Source organism: Macaca fascicularis, chromosome 7 (genome assembly GCF_037993035.2).
Source record: "Macaca fascicularis isolate 582-1 chromosome 7, T2T-MFA8v1.1".
Taxonomy (NCBI): Eukaryota; Metazoa; Chordata; class Mammalia; order Primates; family Cercopithecidae; genus Macaca; species Macaca fascicularis.
The window spans coordinates 96,552,798-96,573,556 of NC_088381.1; the positions used below are offsets into that span (position 1 = coordinate 96,552,798).

General features: G+C 35.5%; 1 long non-coding RNA gene across 5 annotated transcripts in view; it reads right to left on the reverse strand.

Annotated features, from left to right (window-relative positions):
- Positions 1 to 20,759, reverse strand: part of LOC102137789 (uncharacterized) — a 46,850-nt gene that overhangs the window by 11,810 nt on the left and 14,281 nt on the right. For all 5 annotated transcript variants that reach the window (XR_012416294.1, XR_012416293.1, XR_012416296.1 and 2 more), the window contains 3 exons: positions 12,120 to 12,248; positions 10,472 to 10,597; positions 3,818 to 3,842 (listed from right to left, as the gene is read on the reverse strand). This is a non-coding gene — a long non-coding RNA (uncharacterized lncRNA). The remainder of the gene's footprint in view (positions 1 to 3,817; positions 3,843 to 10,471; positions 10,598 to 12,119; positions 12,249 to 20,759) is intronic.

A 20,759-nucleotide genomic window follows, 5' to 3' on the forward strand; every position in this document is an offset into this window, starting at 1 on the left:
TACAAGTGATGTGTTTCTGAAAAGTCGGGGGATGGAACTCATCTGAAGTACAGAGATTTCAGACTAAAGGAAATCTATGCAAAATACTTTGTCAACTGAAGCATCATGAGGTAAACAGCTATCCCTTAATGTATGTTTTCTTGTAAAAATCATTGTGGTAGCACAAAAATAATAATATTCTACAAAGCTGAAAAAATATCAGCAAGACACAATCTAGAATGTCAGAAAGGAAAGGAAGAAAGCAAAAATGCAGAAGAAATAGGACACACAGACTTGGCAATGTAAGGATGGGGACAGGGGAAAGACAGAAACTCACCTTCAGAAAGCAAGCCCACCTAAAACTGATTAGGAAGGAATTTTGGAAATCATCTGAAGCAATGGTGAGCAATGACAGATGCCATTTAAAAAAGGAAAAAAGACTCCTATGTTACCTACAAAGTAGAATGTTTACAAATGAAAGATTTCCTGTCTTATGCAGTCCCTGAAGTAGAAAAGGTATTCATGAAGCTGAGTATCAATTTTAAAGTTGTAGGTCTCTCAAACTAAATAGTAAATAGTATGACAAATGTTACTCATTTTTTACGTTCCATGGGAACTGCTGGATTAAAGAAGCTAAACAAGTGTAATTTTCCACAAGCTTTTACTTTTCAGAGTTTAAGTATGTTAGCATATATGGTGAATTTTCAACAGAAAGATAAAGCATTTCCCAAATGTAAACCACATAAATTTTTGCTAAAATTATTTCCAGGTATTAAAGATCAAAGCATCAAAAATTACAAACAAAAGTTGTACCTAAATATAAATTAAAATGATATGAAGCATAATGACATTAGGACAGCAGAAATAATTCAGTATAACAACCTGATTACATGTAATTTTAAATACCAAGATTTTGAGTACTTGTGGGACTGGACATAAATAGCTAGTGTAGAATAAAATGTCTTTCTTGACAATGCTCTGGAGAGGAGACAAAAGGTGCTACGTGTCAACTAGAAAAAGCAATGGTCTTGATTACTTCATGGGTCTCAAAGCATTAAGAAACATGCAGACAAATTAAATCTATAAGGTTGTTTGATATCTTCAGATTAAAATCTATGGGAAGGTTATAGTCACAAGTTTCAATAAGCTAGAGCAGAAAAAATAATAGACAGAAAAGGCTTAAATCCCAAGATGTGCCAAACTTTTGTAGTTTGCTTGGCATATCCCAAATATCAGGTACTTTATAAAATTTTCTGCATTATTTATATGTATTACTGCTTCATAAAGCACAGTTCAGTATCATGATACATAAGCTGCATTATGAAAGCCTTAAACTTTTCAATTACCTAGACCAGATCAAATTTTAATGAACATGTGCCAATATGATTTGTGATGTTAAGCTAGACTTCTTGGTAAAAACCTAGGTTTTGACTTACACAAATAATGGATAGTGAATTTAAAAAAGGAAATTTGATAAGGAGCTAAGGGGTTCAGTTTTGACTCTGTTGGTCTGGAGGTGCCTGTGGGACATTAAGATGGGGATTTTCAGTAAGCAGTTGAATGTTCACATCTGAAATTCAAAAATAAGTTGGTCTAAAGGTAAATATTTGCAATTCATTAAGAATTTATGGTAATTGAAACAAAGGAAGTAGTGAAGACCAGTCAGATGGCCTGTTCAGGTGGGCAATATAGAGTGACATGAGAAGGCACTAAGACCAAAAAAAAAAAAGAAAAAACCTGAAGAAGAAAAACTTATTATTTAATTCTTAGTCAGAGAAAGATAACAATTCTGGCTCACGCCTGTAATCCCAGTACTATGGGAGGCCGAGGGGGTGGATCACAAGGTCAGGAGTTCAAGATCAGCCTGGCCAACATGGTGAAACCCCGTCTCTACTAAAAATACAAAAATTAGACAGACATGGTAGTGCAAGCCTGTAGTCCCCAATACTTGGGAGACTGAAGCAGGAGAACTGTTTGAACCCAGGAGGCAGAGGTTGCAGTGAGCTGAGATCATGCCACTGCACTCCAGCCTGGGCAACAGCGCAAGAATCCATCTTGAAAAAAAAAGAATGAATGAAAAATAAATAAATAAAAGAATTATTTATAGAATGATTACTTAAAGCAGCCAGGCATGGTGCCACGCACCTTTAGTTCCAGCTACTCAGGAGGCTTGAGGCGGGAGGATTGTTTGAGCCCAGCTTAGGCAACATAGCAAGACCCTATCTTTAAAAAAATGACTTAAAGCTTCTCTTATATGAAAGTGCAGCATATTACTGGCTTTCATTTCAAGTTCATTTTCTCAGTACTTGCAAATAACACAAACACGACATACACACACAGACACACACAAATGCAGACTTTATAATTGTGGTTATGGTATAATAATATCATAATAGCAACAACTTTTATAGAATACATACCATGTGCCCAGCACTGTGCTGTTTTATATACAGTAAATGACTTAATCTTCTTAATAGCCTGTTCCAGTTATTTTTTACCATGTAATAAACTACTCCAAAACTTGGTGTCTTAAAACAACAACCATTATTTTATGATTAATGAAAGTGGGTCAAGAAATTGAGTTGGGTTAGAATGGGTGATACTAATTCTACACATGAAGTCAGATGAGATCACTAGATGCTGGTAGATCACATTCACCTGGTGGATGGGCTGTTATAAAGGATACCAGGAAGCTTAACACATGTGTCTCATGCCTTGCCTGGAATGGCCAAAAAGTTTAGCTCAGCTGGTAATGTTAACCAAAGAATCCACGCATGGATCTCCGGCAAGAGATCCCATGTCTCATGAGTCTCAGAGTAGTCAAGCTTCTTATATAATGGCTAAAGGTTCAGAACAGTCACACTTCTATTGTGGCGGCTAAAGGCTCCAACAGAAAGATTTTTAAGAGCAGCATTCAAAAAGAGATCAGCAAAAGCTTCAGAGCTTCATATGATCTAGCCTCAAAAGTCTCACAGTATCACTTCCATTATAGTTTATTGGTTAAGAGTGTCACATATGCCAGCCCAGACTCAAAGGGATGAATATTAGACTCCATCTTTCAAAAGGAAGAGTAGCAAAGTATTTATAGCAATCTATAATCTACCACAGAGTTCTGTTAGGTATATGTGAATATTATCCCTTTTTATAGATAAGAAAACTGAGTCCACTGTGGTTAACAAATTGTCAAGGTCTGTTAGTCAATAGCTAAACCAGTATTTAAAGATGGCAATTCTAACCCCAGTGCCTTAGCTCTAAACTGCTGTTTTAGAAATGCTTGATTGTGCACCATATTCAAGGAGCTATTTCATTTGTTAATCACTAGATTCAATGTAATTAGTAAAACTATAAAATATTTGATAACTTGAAAGATATAAAGTAATTTTTAAAAAAATATTAATGTATATAGAGCACTCATAAACTTAGAGAAAATACAGGACTTACTAACACATAGCCCTCAAGAAGTTTATAATTTAGTGGATGGCATGAGAGGCAAAAACATACAAAATAATTAAAACATAGTGTGATGCAAGTGCTGTAAAATAATTATACAGGGTCAGAGATGGAAAATACCGGAATTAGCTCTAATCTTTACAGACTGTGCTCTCTGCCATGAATATCCTCACAGTTCACCACTCAGCCACACAAACCCTGCAAGATTCAACCTCAAATGCCATAACGTACGGGAGGCCTTCCTGAATTGCCAAACTGTGTACAAGCACTCTATCCTCTAAACCTCTATTGCACACCATTTACATTTATCTCAGGGTACTCCTTTACCACCTTATACACACTTGCCCTTGTCTAATCTCTTTTCTGTTCTCCAGCTCATTTGACTTACCTTTGACTCTTGTTTAGCCTGTAGCCTAAAGAAAAAGAATCAATAATTACTTACAAATTAAAATGACAAATGAATCTATTAAAGAGTTATTGGACATCTACTCAATATTTATTTACTGTCTACTATATGCAAGTACTAGAAAATAGCGACATTAGTAAAATGGCCAAGCGTTTACAGAGTTGACAATATAGTTATCTATTATATCTAAATCTAAACATTAAATTTCAAGGATTCACAGCATTAGAGTTACTGGTAGTCATGATAATTTATTAAATCGAATTTAAAGTGTAAAAAAATGTACCTAACACAATTTATTTATTTATTTTTTTTAAGAGATAAAGTCTCACTCTGTTGCCCAGACTGGAGTGCAGTGGTGTGATCTCGGCTCACTGCAGCTTCTGCATCCCCAGTTGAAGTGATTCTCCTGCCTCAGTCTACTGAGTAGCTGGGACAACAGGCGTGCGCCAGCACGCCCAGTTAATTTTTGTATTTTTAGTAGAGATGGGGTTTCACCATTTTGGCCAGGGTGGTCTCGATCTCTTGACCTCGTGATCATCCCACCTCCGCCTCCCAAAGTGCTGGGATTACAGGCGTGAGCCACCGCGACCGATCCCTAACGCAAATTTTTAAACTTCATTCTTTACAACCTACAAGGACCTAAGCATTCAACTAATCTTACAAGCAGGGCCTATTTTTTGTCCAAATAGGGGTAAAGCTCTTCCCTCTTCATACAGCCACGTTGTTTGCAATTTTTTAAAAAGGTAGAACTGGTGAGTAGAAAACTAAGTAGTAGCTCAAGGGCTGAAAATTAATGATAACATTTGATTGCTAATAGCTTCAGAATATCAACAGTAGATCAATATCCTTATTAACACATGTAACTTAAATTCTATTTTACTTACTGTTTGAATTTATCACCACTACATTTTTTCATTAAACTACCATGAATGAAAAAAATATATTTCCATTAAAATGTTTAGCACAGATTTGTAAAAATTAAATTTTACTATTTTCAATTCATGATGATTTTGTCGATGATGCTGTCCTTTATTTAAATGAACAACAGTAATTTTCTAATTTGAAATAAAAACGAAAATATTCAGGGAATGATGTACACCTTTTGCACATAATACATTTTTATAATGGTCATAAACAGCTCTATTTTTTCCTCCGTAAGTCAGCCAGAACTCAAAGTGACCCACAATGGAGAGAAAATTCACAAATTAAATTCATCTTTTAAACAAAAATCTTTTTGTGTTCATTTCCATAGTCAGAGGACCCTCTCACAGCCACCTCAAGCATTCTGCTAGCTCATTTTCAAAAACCTCAACAACAAATTCAACCAGAACAAAACATAAAATGATTATAAAATTTAAAAGGTTACTTTTTTCATAGATAATTGGGTTTTAGCCAGGTAAAGCCTTAAGCCAAGATAAAGAATTTCTAGTAGAGAAACAGACATCAGCTAGTAAGTGAGTATAGTAACAGGTGAAAAGAGGCTTTCTGGATCTACAAAACCCAGTATTGCATCAAAACATAAGTTTGGTCCTATTAGAAAATTAGAAAATAACCGCTATCCTACATGAAAGAACATTACTCTCTTACTTTTAACTATAGGGTATCTAATACTAAATTGTAGTTTAAGAATTATTCATTAACAATAAAGGCAGCTTCGTTTAATTTCCCTAGTAAACTTCCCTGTCAAAGTGATCTATACAGGTTATTTCAAAAGGGGACACTTTATAAACTATTTAGTAAGCAAAGCTTTTTGAACCTAATTCAGGAAAAGGGGAGATTAAAATGTATTTTGATCTACTAAGAATGTATTTTTCCTTGCAGAATTAGAGGTAGAATCTGACTCTTTTCCTTCAAAGTGAAACTGAGTAGAAACAGATTCACAAGGCGTAGGTAAATCACGAGAGCTTTAATATTGGTCCTATTTTCCCAAGACCAAATAAGTTGAAGAAAATAAGAATGGAGAGACTCTTATCCAATAAAAGATTATTATTTTTCACCAGTAGAGGCAGGTGGAAAACAGTCTACAGAAAAATAAAGGTGGCATTATTCCTCCAATTTAAGGGTCCATTCAGAAACCGTATCAATTTTATCCTTTTCACAGAGAAAAGACTGCACATCATCAAGAAACTTCAATAGGATCAACAAACAGCACAAACCAAGAAGTGAAAGTATTAGTTGTCTACCAAAAGATACTCTCCTTTTATTCCTGCATGCAAGACTAAATGGAATATTCCAGCCTCCTTTTCATAGTGGACTTCTTTTCTCCACGGAATTTAATGTGATAGGTGTCCCTTATGGACCTAAGTCTTAGGACTATGTGTATGCTTCCATGTTATCTTTCCCCTTATCACCAGCTGGGATGGCAGCTGACCCTGTCTCTGCCATACAGAAGATGACAGTCCTGGAGGATAATACTGCAATCAATGGAAAGAACCTTAATTCCTGAATAACTTCATGGAGCAGAATTGAACCACTCAGTTCAGATTGTTATGTAAAGGACAAATCAAGTTCTATCTTCTTTAACTTACTGGATCCTCATTCCCTTTGTTACACTCTAATTCACACTAATATTTCCTCTTAACTGAAACTGTCAAAGAAATACCATCATCAGTATTTCCTTTCATTATCCTTGATCAATATAGGCCTGGCTCCAACTGGGAGTGGCCAAACATTCATAATCTCCAAGTATAAGCAATCTTTGAAAATGCACAGCTAACAGGTATTCCTACCAATGTAGCCCAAACATGGTAGAACAGCAGTTGTACATAATCAGGTTTCATAATTCCACTTTATATAAAAATTTGGATATCTCTTACTGCTTAGGGGAAGTCTGGTGACCAACTTTTTAAAAAAATACTTATTAGAAAATAACATTTAGCATTTTAAAAAATCATCTAGATCTTTTTCAACAGGCAAATATACATAACCAGTCTAGATTTTTTATTTTATTTTAGGGTTCGCATGACATCTAGGTGAATTGCTTCCAAACTAATTGATATTTCAGGAAATGCCTAGCTTTTCTTTATTAATAGAGTAAAATGTCTTTTATTACCCAATTCAAGTTAGCTTGAGATAATATTCTGAGAAGTAAAAACAATTTGAATTTATATCCGGTTATAAATGATTGGTTTCAGAAGTTTATCTGAAAACAGTTTTTAGTAGAGGATAGAGTGAGAGAAAAAGTAAAAATGTGACAGGTATTTCTTCAGATGAAATGGTATAATTTATCTACTATTCAACTTTGTTAGGATTGGTTGGCTCCACTGCAAATGAAATAGTAGTAAAAAGAAAAGAAATCAGCAGATAGTTGAAATAGCCAAAGAAGGGAGCAACACAGCATTGTTAATGGGAGATCTGTGATTAAATCTACAGGCTAGAATTAGCTAAACATTGAGTATACATGGGCACAAAGAAGGGAACAACCAGTGCCTACTTGAGGGTGAGGTGAGAGGAGGAAGAAGGTCTGAAAACTACCTATCAGGTCCTATGCTTATTACCAGGGTGATGAAATAATCTGCACACCAAACCCCCATGATACACAATTTATCTGTATAACAACTCCATATATGTACCCCTAAACCTAAAAGATTTTAAAAAAAAAATCAGCTTTATATGGAGGCAGTTAACCACCATGTTTTTTCTAGAATTTATGTAAGGAGCTGTTTCTTTCTCTGAAATGTATCCCACTTGATCATCGATAGCTGAAATTATTTTGTTAAACTGACAATAATCCAGGATATTTAACATCTCTAAGTCAGTTTTCCCATCTGTAAAATAACAAAAAATAACACATACATTATAAATTCATTTTAGGGTGAAAGAAAATTACATATGTGGAGTGTCAACAAAATTCCTAGCACACATTGAGAAACTTTTTTTGTTTTTCTTTTTTTTCACTCTTTTAACATTACATAAAATGTAAAGATTTTCAGAGATCCACTCTACAGCTGGGTGTGGTGGTGCCCGCCTGTAGTCCCAGTATTTGGGAATGAGACTGTAGTGCACTATGGTCATGCCTGTGAATAGCCACTGCGCTCTACTAGGCAACACAACAAGTACTCACCTATTAGGTAAATAAACAAAGCTCTGAACCTACGTCTTTATAATCCCCTTATTTATAATTGTGAATAATTTCTATTCACAATTATTTTCCTTTCAGTGAAATATTGGTATTATTATGTTTATCAAATATTTCCACGACTAATCTGAGTCAACTTTCTTATGGTAAGTATAATAAAGGAGATGCTTTTGAAACTATTAAACTTCAGAGCTGAAGGGAGTTAAAAACAAATCTGCAATTTCACTTTTTGCTTCTAAATTGGGCATTACCCTTAACCAATTAGAACAGATTAAACAGCAAGGATTTAAATCTCAGTTACTCTACCAAGCCCATCATCTTACAAAATTAACTACTTAAATGATGCATTTTATGGACATTAGCTCCACAAAATTACAAGAGAATAAAATATTTTCTTATATTTTCTTAATGAACAGGAACATTTCATTAAGACAAAATATTGCCTTAATGAATAGGGACATGGAACATTAGGCAAAAGTAGACGTAGACTAGACTTTAATTATAAGCTGTGCCATATTTTATTTTAGCATTTTTAGGATTATCACTCTATTATTTTCTGGATTTCATTATTCATTTGAGAAGAAAGATAACACTCTTATTTTGCCTTTATTTGCTCCTTTGAAGGTAATATATATTGTTTTATTATCAGTTGGCTGTTTTTAAGGTTACTTTTTTTCATCTTTGGTTTTTGGAAGTTTTATTGTGATGTGACTACAGGTAGTTTTCTCTGCATTTATCCTACTTGGGGTTCTTAGCATTTCCTGTCTTCATATTTTTACTCAATTTTGGAAATTTATTCTGTATTATCTCTTTATTATTTCTGCCTCATCTTCTCTCTGATCTCTCTGCTTTGGATCAGATCCTTATCACCAACATAAATTGTTTCAACAGGCTTCTAACTGTCCTCCTGGCCTCTAGTCCTTAAATATATCTTCTTTACAAGATCATACTATTTTCACAATTAAAACATTCAGTGTCTGTAAGATAAAGTCCAGTGTCCTTAGTAGAGTGTGTCTACAACACCCTCCATGATATGACACCTAGAAATTATTTCAGCAGGCTGGGCACAGTGGCTCAGGCCTGTAATCCCAACACTTTGGGAGACCAAGGAGGGTAGATCACTTGAGGGCAGGAGTTCAAGACCAGCCTGGACAACATGGTGAAACCCCATCTCTACTAAAAATCAAAAAATCCAAAAATTAAAAATTAGCTGGGCATGGCAGCATGTGCCTGTACTCCCAGCTACTCTGGGGGGCTAAGCAGGATAATTGTTTGAACACAGGAGGCAGAGGTTGCAATGAGCCGAGTTAGCACCACTGTACTCCAGCCTGGATGACAGAGTGAGATTTGAGACTCCAAAAAAAAAAAAAAAAAAAAAAAAAATCAGCAAAATGTGGCCCCACTATTTCTAGTTTGTTACTTTAACCCTAAAACAACCTGCTGCTGCTTATAGTTCTGACTCAAATTCATACTAGGTCTTAGCAATACATCTTATCTCTCCTGACACAGCACTAAAATAAAAACATAAATGCACAAAAATATAATACATAACTAAAAAGAATGTAGAAAAGAACTTTTCAAAAAATGAGGAATAATAACAGATCTCTAACAACTGGAAAATGCAGAACAAACTACTAAATGGAATTAACAGTAAAGCAGTACCATATGACCCAGCCATCCCATTACTGGGTATATACCCAAAGGATTATAAATCATGCTGCTATAAAGACACATGCACAAGTATGTTTATTGTGGCACTATTCACAATAGCAAAGACTTGGAATCAACCCAAATGTCCATCAGTGAGAGACTGGATTAAGAAAATGTGGCACATATACATCATGGAATACTATGCAGCCATAAAAAAGGATGAGTTTGTGTCCTTTGTAGGGACATGGATGCAGCTGGAAACCATCATTCTCAGCAAACTATCACAAGAACAGAAAACCAAACACCGCATGTTCTCACTCATAAGTGGGAACTGAGCAATGAGATCACTTGGACTCGGGAAGGGGAACATCACACACTGGGGCCTATCACGGGGAGGGGGAGGGGGGAGGGATTGCATTGGGAGTCATACCTGATGTAAATGACGAGTTGATGGGTGCTGACGAGTTGATGGGTGCAGCACACCAACATGGCACAAGTATACATATGTAACAAACCTGCACGTTATGCACATGTACCTTAGAACTTAAAATATAATTTTTAAAAAAATCTAGAAAATAAAGTAGAGAACTCTGCTACGGTATAAAGCAGAAATGCAGAGTCAGAAAGCATGAGAGAACAGATGAAAGACCTATAGAAGTGGTATGGAGGCCCCACATTTGAGTAATAGAAATCCAAAAACAACGTGAATACAGAAAATGGAGAAGAAGAAATCAACAGAGAACTGATAGCATCAAATTCTTCCAAGTTGAAAGATAAGAGTATTTAAAGTGAAAAATGCCAAGTGGAATGATTATAGTAAAGACCTATACCCAGAGATAATCATAAAAGCTTCCAAGATTAAAAACAGGTTATCTAAAAACAAATGAGTTAGCCAGGTGGGCTCACACCTGTAGTTCCAGCTACTTGGGAGACTGAGATAGGAGGATCACTCGGGTCCAGGAGTTCGAGGCTGCAGTGGGCCATGATCACATCACCACTGCATTCCAGCCTAGGGGACAGGTGAGACCCAGGTTCTAGGGAAAAAATAAAAATAAATAAAAGAAAAGATTAGTTTAAATTTATCACCAACATTGAATGCTAAGAAAATAGACCAAAACCTTACAGTTTTTGAGAAAATATTTTTGACTCAAAAATTATATACCCAGTTCAATCACATGCATACAGATACACACGCATACACACACACACACACACACACACACACACCAGAATAAAAGCATTTGCTAATATGATATATATTTACCACATACCCTTTAAAGAAAGGGTTCACAAGAAAAAAAAAAAAAGGAGTAAGATAATAAAGAAAAGAAAGAAGAGGAGAGACAGGATTCTAAAAGAGTGGGTGGCACCCAGGAAAGCAATGAAGGATATTCCTGTACGGCAGTTCTAAAGAGTAACTGATTCGTATTACAGTAGAAGGATGGATGGTGTCAGGAGGAAGGCGTGTAAGAAAAGACCTCCATTTGAGAATCACAGGGAGAATGTGTGAAAAACGCAATGAAGACACGTTACCTCTTTAAAACAATAATGTGCTAATATAGTGAAGCCAAGAAAGACAGAGAGAAAGAAAGAAAAGTTGATGGCTAACCTAAAGAAAATAAAGGAAGAAAGTTGTATAAAAGGCTATGATACAAATGGAAAGAAATTAAATCTCTGGCACGGTTTTAAGTAATTGATAGTGAGAAAAGAGAATGTATTCTGTCATAGCACAATGCATGACTCAGCATAGTCATAAAAATGTAAATTTCCAGACTTAATTCATGGAGAAAGGGTGAAAGATTTGATTGCTGTTTAATTTCAAAGGACAAATTATAATAGTCTTAATAAAAATATGTTAGCTAATAAATGGTGGGAACTAAGGGAGGTAAAATAAAAGGTGGAGGAAAGAGTGGGGATGATAATATCTCATAATGTGTTAGTTTATTACTATTATCACAAAAGTAACCTGTGGAAGTAATGAAATGATAAATAACTCTAAACGACTCAAAATAAATATAATATAATTAGTATCATGAAAGAATCACAAAAAGAAATGCAAACGAAGTATTTAAAAGTCTAGCCTGGGCAACATGGCGAAACCCTATCTCTACAATTTTTTTTAATCAGCCAGGTATGGTGCACTGCACCTGTGGTCCCAGCTAATCAGGAGGTTGAGGTGGGAAGATCAATTGAGCCATGAGGTCGAAGCTGCAGTGAGCTGTGATCGCACCACTGCACTCCAACCTGGATGACAGAGTGAGACCCTGTCTCAAAAAAAAAAAAAAAAAGAAAAGAAAAGAAAAGAAAAAGAAAAGAAAAAAATGTATTTAAAAGAGTTCACAGCCAGGAATCCAAATAGTTGTTGAAGAGAAATGGTTCTGTTATTTTTATCATAAGCTCTTCTAAATTATTTGATTATTATTACGTTTTCATGTATTACATCAATAAATTTTTAAGATAATTTTTGAAGACACAGATTAAATGACAGTTCTTCCATAAAGCAATCTGAACACTCAAGTGGCTTTCTTCTATACTTCCACAGAACCCAGTACATACCTCCAGTGTGGCACTGATTTTATGCTATCCATATGACTATGTGTTCATCTCCTCCACCAGACTCTAAGTCCCACTGGAGTAGGAACTAAATTTTATTCATCACTCTATCTTCATCACCTGGTATAGTATCTGGTACAGAGTAGATAATAATGAAATGTTTAGTTAATGAGTAAATAATCAACCATATTGCACTATTTATATTAAAGTTAATATTTAAATCCATTGTGGGAATTAATAGACATGTATCATATACACTACTGAATTCCTTCTTTACATCATTGCATATTTTAACTTTCTAATAAGAGTATAATGGGATAGAGATAATGTAAAGTTACATGTTTCCAAGCCACCAGGATTTTACCAGACACCCCAAACTTGAACCGTTAATGTAATATTCAAAATTCTTCACAACTAGATTTTGAACATTATTCTGAAGTTGGTTACAAGTCCATCTGGTTTGAAATCAACTTATCGTGTTCAAAAATGTTAATATCCCTCACTAGCTCACAGCATGACACTATCAGATTTATTTTGGTATTATTTCATAGCAATGTTGCAATTAAAATTTGGTCCACATCGATCAGTAAAAGTTAAAGAGCAAAATTAATTAGTGGAAATAGTAAAAGGGCACAATATTAATATGATGACGCATCCAAAATGCTTAGACTGTAGGGAGGCACTGTTATTTTGAGATTATCCATGTTGATTTGCAGAAGAACAGAAGGAGAAATCTGTGAATAGAACTGAATTTCAACACACAAAATTGTACGTCAACATTTTTTTAAATAATTACTAAAAATGATGACCACAAGTGAGTCTCATTATAGACGTGAAACTTCTGACTAACAGACCTAACAATGACTAATGACATTACAAATAAGCTGTGAAGAAAATGTACAGCAGCTGTATTAGAACTATGCCTTCCAGGCTGGTGTGTGGATTTATCCCAAAACCTAATAAAAACCCATGACTCATTTTTTATTAAAGTGCGTAAAAACTTTAGACACATATCATATCAAGTAGATAATTTTTTAAGTTTAAAAGATTCTTCTGATAAATTTTATTTGAATACATAAGAAACAACATAATATTCAAATAATTCAACATATTTGAATAATATATGGAAACTTAAGATCAATCAAAGCAGTTGGTGACAGGGAATATTCTTATCTTTGGAGGGTTTGTCTGACTTTCAGAGTTCCAACATAAACCCAATCCAGAAATAAAATTAGAGAGTCTTACATTTGCTATTTATAAACCTCCATTACTTACATTTCTCTTGCTCTTGAGAATAAATTTCAGAGTTACACCTAGCAGGTGTTTTGAACTCCATTTTAGACAGATGGAACATGAGAGAGGGCAGAATAGGAAACCAATGTCAAAGTTATTAAGTATTAGAATGAACTATAGGATTTGGGTCTTTTGAAGTTCTATAGTCTTTCTAGTAACTGCTAGTTCCCAGCTCTTTTCAGTCACTAAAATATACGTATCCTATCAGTCTCAATTAGGAGTTATTTTGTAAAATACTTAAATCTGTTATGAGCCATGATTATCGCCTACCTGCATTATAAGCATCAAAAGCCCCTTTTATTGTCAAACTGCAGTCCATCAACCATTAGTAGCTGGTAAATAGCTTAGTGAGTCCCAACCAGTAATTTTTTAAATAGAATATAATAGAATAGAAACCATCAGAGTGTATCACATGTAATTAAGCATATTTTGGAAAATTTTTGTTTCAGCTGTATATGTGTGTATGTAGATACATGTATGTGTGACCTAAGTCATGATGTAACCTGTGTTTCTCACTGTGGGTTGTGTGTATGTACATACATGTATTTGAGACCTAGGTCTTGATATAACCTGTGTTTCTTACTGTGGGTTGAGGGAAGAGCATACTGAAAACCACCACTCTAAGACAGATAACAAGATTAAGAACTTAGGTCAAGTTGGAATTCGTTTACCAAAGTGGTTAATGGGTTACTCAATAGAACTGAGAAACTCACAGGAAGTTTTCAATGAAGGAAGCCTGGGAAATGAGAAAACTACAGTGCATGGCTGCTGCCTAAAATCTTGAGAAGACTGCAGTGGGGAATGTGGAACAACCACAGGGCAGCATGAGTTGCTGAGCACTGGAACTAAGGAAGCTGAAAGTAGTCACACAGAGAAACAGTGATTTGAGTTAGCAATAATTTCAACTTTGTATATTATAAAACTGTGTCAGCAGGGCGCAATGGCTCACACCTGTAATCCCAGCACTTTGGGAGGCTGAGGTGGGCGGATCACGAGGTCAAGAGATCAAGACCATCCTGGCCAACATGGTGAATCCCTGTCTCTACTAAAAATACAAAAATTAGCTGGGCATGGTGGCGCATGCCTGGAGTCCCAGCTACTCGGGAGACTGAGGCAGGAGAATCGCTTGAACCCAGGAGGTGGAGGTTGCAGTGATCTGAGATCACGCCACTGCACTCCAGCCTGGCGACAGAGTGAAACTCCATCTCAAAAATTAAATTAAATTAAATTAAATTAAATTAAATTAAATTAAAAACTATGTACAGGGATCCTCTCTTTACGCTTACCTCTACATATCTAGATATAAAACAAAGATGCTACATTTATATATAAAGCAAACATATTAGTTCCTGCCCTTGCCTCCTTCATAAGTGTACCAAAGGATAGGAGCTATGAAAGTGCTTTGAGTTTGTCAGAATAAGTCATTGTGATGGGAGTTACCTGCAGCTCATGAGGAGCTAAAGCTCAGGATCACTTGACCTCCCTACTTTATACAGTACAGCCTTAGAGTTATCAGAAAGCCAGTTTTAAAGAAAAGCTTGTATTAATTTATTCTAATAATTTACCATAGTGCTTGGTAGGTCTTCAATTTATGCTTTTCACTTTTCTCTCCCCCTTCTCTCCCTTTTTTCCCCCTTTTTACCAACTTAAATTCCATGACCAATCATTGCAATTACTCCTTTTCACATCCCCAATTCCCTTACCTGTCTTGCTCAGAGTCATTTGTCTGAATCGCAACCCTGGTTATGTATTATTTTCTGTCTTGCTAGTTGTGGAGGCCCTACAACTAACATGACTTAAGAAAACGTATAGCATGTAAACTCGTTTCATTTACATTCATGACTGTGCATTTCATGTATGTCCATAACACTGCCTGGCAATCATATTACATTTGCCTGGTCTTTTACTCTCCCACTCTTCTTGATGGTGTTTTCATGCCTAATCTCTCCTACTCATATTTCAAGCACTTCCATTATCATGCTCAGTTTTAGCTGACCTTGCTTCTTAGTCCATTGAGAAAACTGAAGTAATCAGAAGAGAATACCCACAACCTACTGAATCCATGTACTTTGCTGTCCCCGCTGAATGAAAGATGGCTATCAGTACTCCCATCTAAGTCCAACCCCTTCCAACTTGGGCACTTGATCCCATCTCACTTCCCTACTCAAGGATGTGCCTCCAGCAATTCTCCCCCTTCTCTCCTATGACATCAGATTTTACTTTTACCTCTCTACTGTGTCATTTCCATCAGCAATTAAACATACTTTTCTCCCATTAAAAAACCCTCTCTTGGCTCCACCTCTTCTCTAGCTAATGTTTCTTCTCTTGCTTCCCTTTCAGCAAATCTGCTCAATAAACTTTCTATACTCTATCTCAAATTTTTCTTCCCATTCATTTTTAACCATCACCCAAGAGGCTTTCATCTCCACCATTCTAACAAATCTGTTCTCCTCATGGTTACCGATGACCTTCATATTACTAAATCCAGTCAATTTTCTCTTCTCATTTTGGCCTATCAGCAACATTTGATGCAATTGATCACCAACACTCCTTTCTTTAGCTAATCAAAAGGGTGCTTATTCAGATTATGGTGGATGGATCAGTCCTATAGGAGCTGAGAGTGACCTTAGTGGAGAAGCAGCAAGAAAACAGAGACCACAATCCTACAACCACAAGAATCTAAATTCCATCAACCACCTGAATAACCTTGGAGATGACCCTGAGTTCCAGATGAGAACCAGAGCACAGTCAACACCTTGATTTCAGTTTTGTAAGTCTTTGAGCACAGGGCCCAGGTAGTTTGTGTCTAGACTCTTGACCTGACCCACAGAAACTAGAAAAATAAATAAATTTTTGTTCTTTTAAGCCTTAAATGTGTAGTAATTTGTTAGGCAGCAATAGAAAACTAATATACTCAGTGATCTCCCCTGGCTAACATATTTGAAATTGCAATTGCAAGTACTTTTTATTTTTTATTTTTTTGCACTTCTTATCTCCTTTATTCTTCTCTACTATATTTTTCATGATACTAATTTATTTCATTACGGTTTCTCCATCAATTACAGAAAAGCAAAGATTTTCATCCATTTGTTCACTATCCTATTCAACTACAGTTTATGGCATGTAGTAAAAGGTCAAAAAATATCTCTTAAATGAAAGAGTGAAACTAGTATTAAGTACATGAATAAAAGACATAATAATATTTTCCCTCAGAACACTCAAGTTAATCATTTATATGTAATTTATAAAACTAGGTATCCAAAATTCTTAGCTATATTTGATATTTAGTTAATAAAACTTTACTTAATATTTAATTTATTTTACATATGTAAAATACTGATATTAAAGTAATAAAAATCCTTTTGCGTTTATAAATTTGAATACTCTAAACAATAATAAACATGTTCAATCTTAATTTTGAGCTTACCATTTGCCTGGTACCCTTCAAAGTATACAAATTTAACTCATTTTATCCTCAGAAAACATTGAGAGAATTAGCATTATTAACCCCATCTTATATCGAATAAAAATAGAGTACAGATGTTTAATAATTTACTCAAGTTCATATAGACAAAAAGTGATAGATTCAAACCCAGGTTTTAGGTTTCAACTTCATTACATTTTCAATATCTGAATATGCATAAGACTTACATTTGTGTGTAACTAAATATTGTAAACAGGCTAAAAAGATCAACAAAAACTATAAAAGATATTTGAGCCAGATGACAAAGGGTTAATATTTTATCTAGAAAAGCCCCTAAAATGAATAACAATAGCACAAAAATTCAAATAAACAATGGACAAAAGACAACAGAAAGATCATAAAAGATGAAATTCAAAATGTAATAAATACTTGTAGAAATTTCTTTCAATCTTGCTGGTACATAAAGAAAAGTACATTAAAGCTAGTTATAGATATATTTTTCCTTTTAAACTGGCAAAGAAAATTTTTTTAATTTGGTCAGGGTTCATTAAGACAGATTTTGTTTGTTTGTTTGTTTGTTTGTTTGTTTTTTGTTTTTGAAACAAAGTCTTGCTCTGTCGCCCAGGCTAGAGTGTAGTGGCACAATCTTGGCTCACTGCAACCTCTGCCTCCCAGCTTCAAGCGATTCTTCTGCCTAAGCCTACCGAGTAGCTGGGACTACAGGCGCGTTCCACCACTCCCGGCTAATTTTTTCTATTTTTAGTAGAGACAGGGTTTCACCGTGTTAGCCAGGATGGTCTCGATCTCCTGACCTCGTGATCTACCCACCTTGGCCTCTCAAAGTGCTGGGATTACAGGCGTGAGCCACCGTGCCCGGCCAAAACAGTCACTTTTATAGATCACTGCAAATATACACTAATACAATCTTTGTTCCTGTTGTTGTTATTGTTGTTTTTGATGGAGTCTCGTTCTTTTGCCCAGGCTGGAGTGCAGTGGCACTATGTCATTGCACCCTCTGCCTCCTGGGTTCAAGAGATCCTCCTGCCTCAGCCTCCTGAGTAGCTGGGATTACAGGCATGGGCCCCCACACCCGGCTAATTTTTGTATTTTTAGTAGGGTTGGGGTTTTGCCGCATTGGCCAGGCTGGTCTTGAACTCCTGACCCCAGATGATCCACCTGCCTCGGCCTCCCAAAGTGCTGGGATTACAGGCACGAGCCACCGCGCCTGGCCACAGTAATGCAATTTTAAAGAAATACAATTCACCAATATACAGTAACTGCTAATTACAAATTCATACTGTGTGATCCTTCCCCACCAAAAAAAAACAAAAAAACAAAAAACAAAACAAAACAAAAAAAACCCTTCCCTTAAAAAATCTATTATAAAGAAATAATCAAAGTTGGAGAAAAAGTTTATGTGCAAAGATATATATCTCAAGTCATTTTAATAACGAAAAATTAGAAACCACCTAAATGTGAAGCAGTGGTTAATGGACAGTGGTTAAATTGTTGTCGTTATCCATAAGTTAATATAGATATTTGTAACTACAGGTTTTAAAAATAGTTATGTGGAAATGCTCACAGTATAACAATAATGAACAAAAGGTTGAACACAAAATATACCCACAGGATGATCCAAATTATTTAGAATATAAGCTTTACTTTAATAGATGATTTATATTTATTATCTTCTTGATAATATACTAGAAAATTTTTACAGAAAGTCTGTGATATGCAAAATCAGAAGTAAACAAAAACTGAAGATATTTCAAGAAATGTGTTAATAAATATAAACATTTCTAACTCATATAAGGAGAAGTGTGTCATATTCTTAACCCTGTGCTGATCTACAGGGCTCAGTGAGAAGGTGCCATGTCTGCCCAGCAGAAGACATCTGCATCATAAAAACTAAACTGGAAAGTTCCACACAGAAAAATTATTCACGGGAAGGATGAAGCTTCTCACCCAGCAACCCAAAATCAGTTTTATATCATAGTTTTTTTTTTTTTTCAGAATTTGAACTATTTTATTTCTTTAAATACAAACATATTACTTAGAAGCTGTGTGTCTGTAATTGCCACCACCACTTGTTTATTATTTGATTAATATTTTGGCTTCTTCCAAATCAGCTGCATTTTACCTAGGACAAACACCCATTTCAAATAGACCTGGTAGTGAAAAGAAAACCAGTTGATTAAACCTCCCTAGTTATGATTGGTACTTCCACCACATAAGAAAGCGAAAACTTATTCTATTTGGTCAGTGGTATCTATCAGAGTTTATCTGCGGAAGAAGCAAAAGACATAGTAAGAGAACAGGATAAAAACAAAGAGAAAAGTAGAGAGAATAACCAGAGACCATCATCAATGGCAGCAATAGCAAGGACTTTAGTGGCAGCTATTACAGGGGGTGACAAAGTGATATTCCAACCACAAGGTAATTCAACAGGAGAGATTGGTATAGAATCAAAAGACAAAACGTCTCTTCAGTTGAAAGTTTCAAACACTCATTTGCATCAAACACTTTTATATGTCCACACTATATTCACAATAAATTTATGAATTCATCAGTAAATAACACATCCAATATTTATAGCATGCATGGTCCCTGTATAAACTCTAGTTAGGCCTCTTTAACTTTGCTAAAAATGTTCTTAAAAACATGGAATCCCTACAGTACTTGGGGTAGGAAATAGATACGGGAATGTTACATTCCCTTAAAATGTATTTTACTTATTTACTTGTTTAATGTCTATTTTCCTTAACTGGGAAGTTAGCTTAGTAAAAGCAGAAGAGGTTTTTGCCTCCATTATCCAATGCTATATCCTCAGCACCAATAATAATGTCTAGCATACAGTATATGTCCAATATGTATTTGTTGAATAAATGAGAAAGTTTACAAGTAATTCATGGATTTCATATGATTCATATATCTTGTTTACATCAAAGACAACATGTTTCATATTTCTTAAGACTAACTACAACATGTTCAAAAATTTGGTCTATCAGCTGAAGTGTATCTCAATTTGATAATTAAGGAAATAGTTTACATTTTCATGTAAGCCCTTCCAAATACTCTAGCACAGATATGTGAAAATCAGACATTCTCCTTCATGGCCCATCTGCAAACGTGGAGAAAGTGAGAAGCTGGGGCATAAGTGGACGTAAATGGGCCTGAGTTCTATTTTTCCATGCTATAAAAGCCATAAACAGTGTGGTTAATGATTCTCCCACATCTCACTTGAAGCCAAGGTACAGTGGATTCGTAAATGCTGAAGGCTAGCTAGCTCTGGTGGCTGAACACCAGTTGAGGGCAGCAGAGAGCTACTTGAGAGAAAATAGATCCAGGAAGGCTTAACAGCTCTCAGCTGAGAGCAAAGTGCTTGGTAGGTCCACAGTGTGCTGCCGAAAATGCAGCCGCTTGGAAAACTAGTCCACAGGGTGGCCAGCAAGAATGAAGTAACCAAACGTATTAATGCATAAAGCCAAAAATCCAGGGAGATGGGTAGTAAGCCACACCAGGAACTCAGAATAATCTGGACTCCCATTTCACACAGTTCTCAGGAGCCATTGATTCAGACAATCATCTTACTCCAGAGCTGCTGAATCACAAAATGTCTTAGATTCCCTCCAACTCTAAAATCTTAGTTTCCAAGATAATTAACAAAGATGTTTAGAATACGACCTGTTTTTCAAAGATTATCCTTCCTTTAGAAAGAATATAAAATTGTTAGTGTTAAGAGGGGAAAATCATACATGAACAAGGAGTAGCAAACACAGACTGGAGGTCCCAAAATTCTTTAAAAGTTGAGATTTCTCAAATACATGCGGTGGAATCCTGGTGAAGTTTAATGAACAGCCTCAGCCAGTCCCCTTGTTTCCCAGTGTGAAGACTCCAACCCTAAAAATGACCAAATGCAAGTTGCA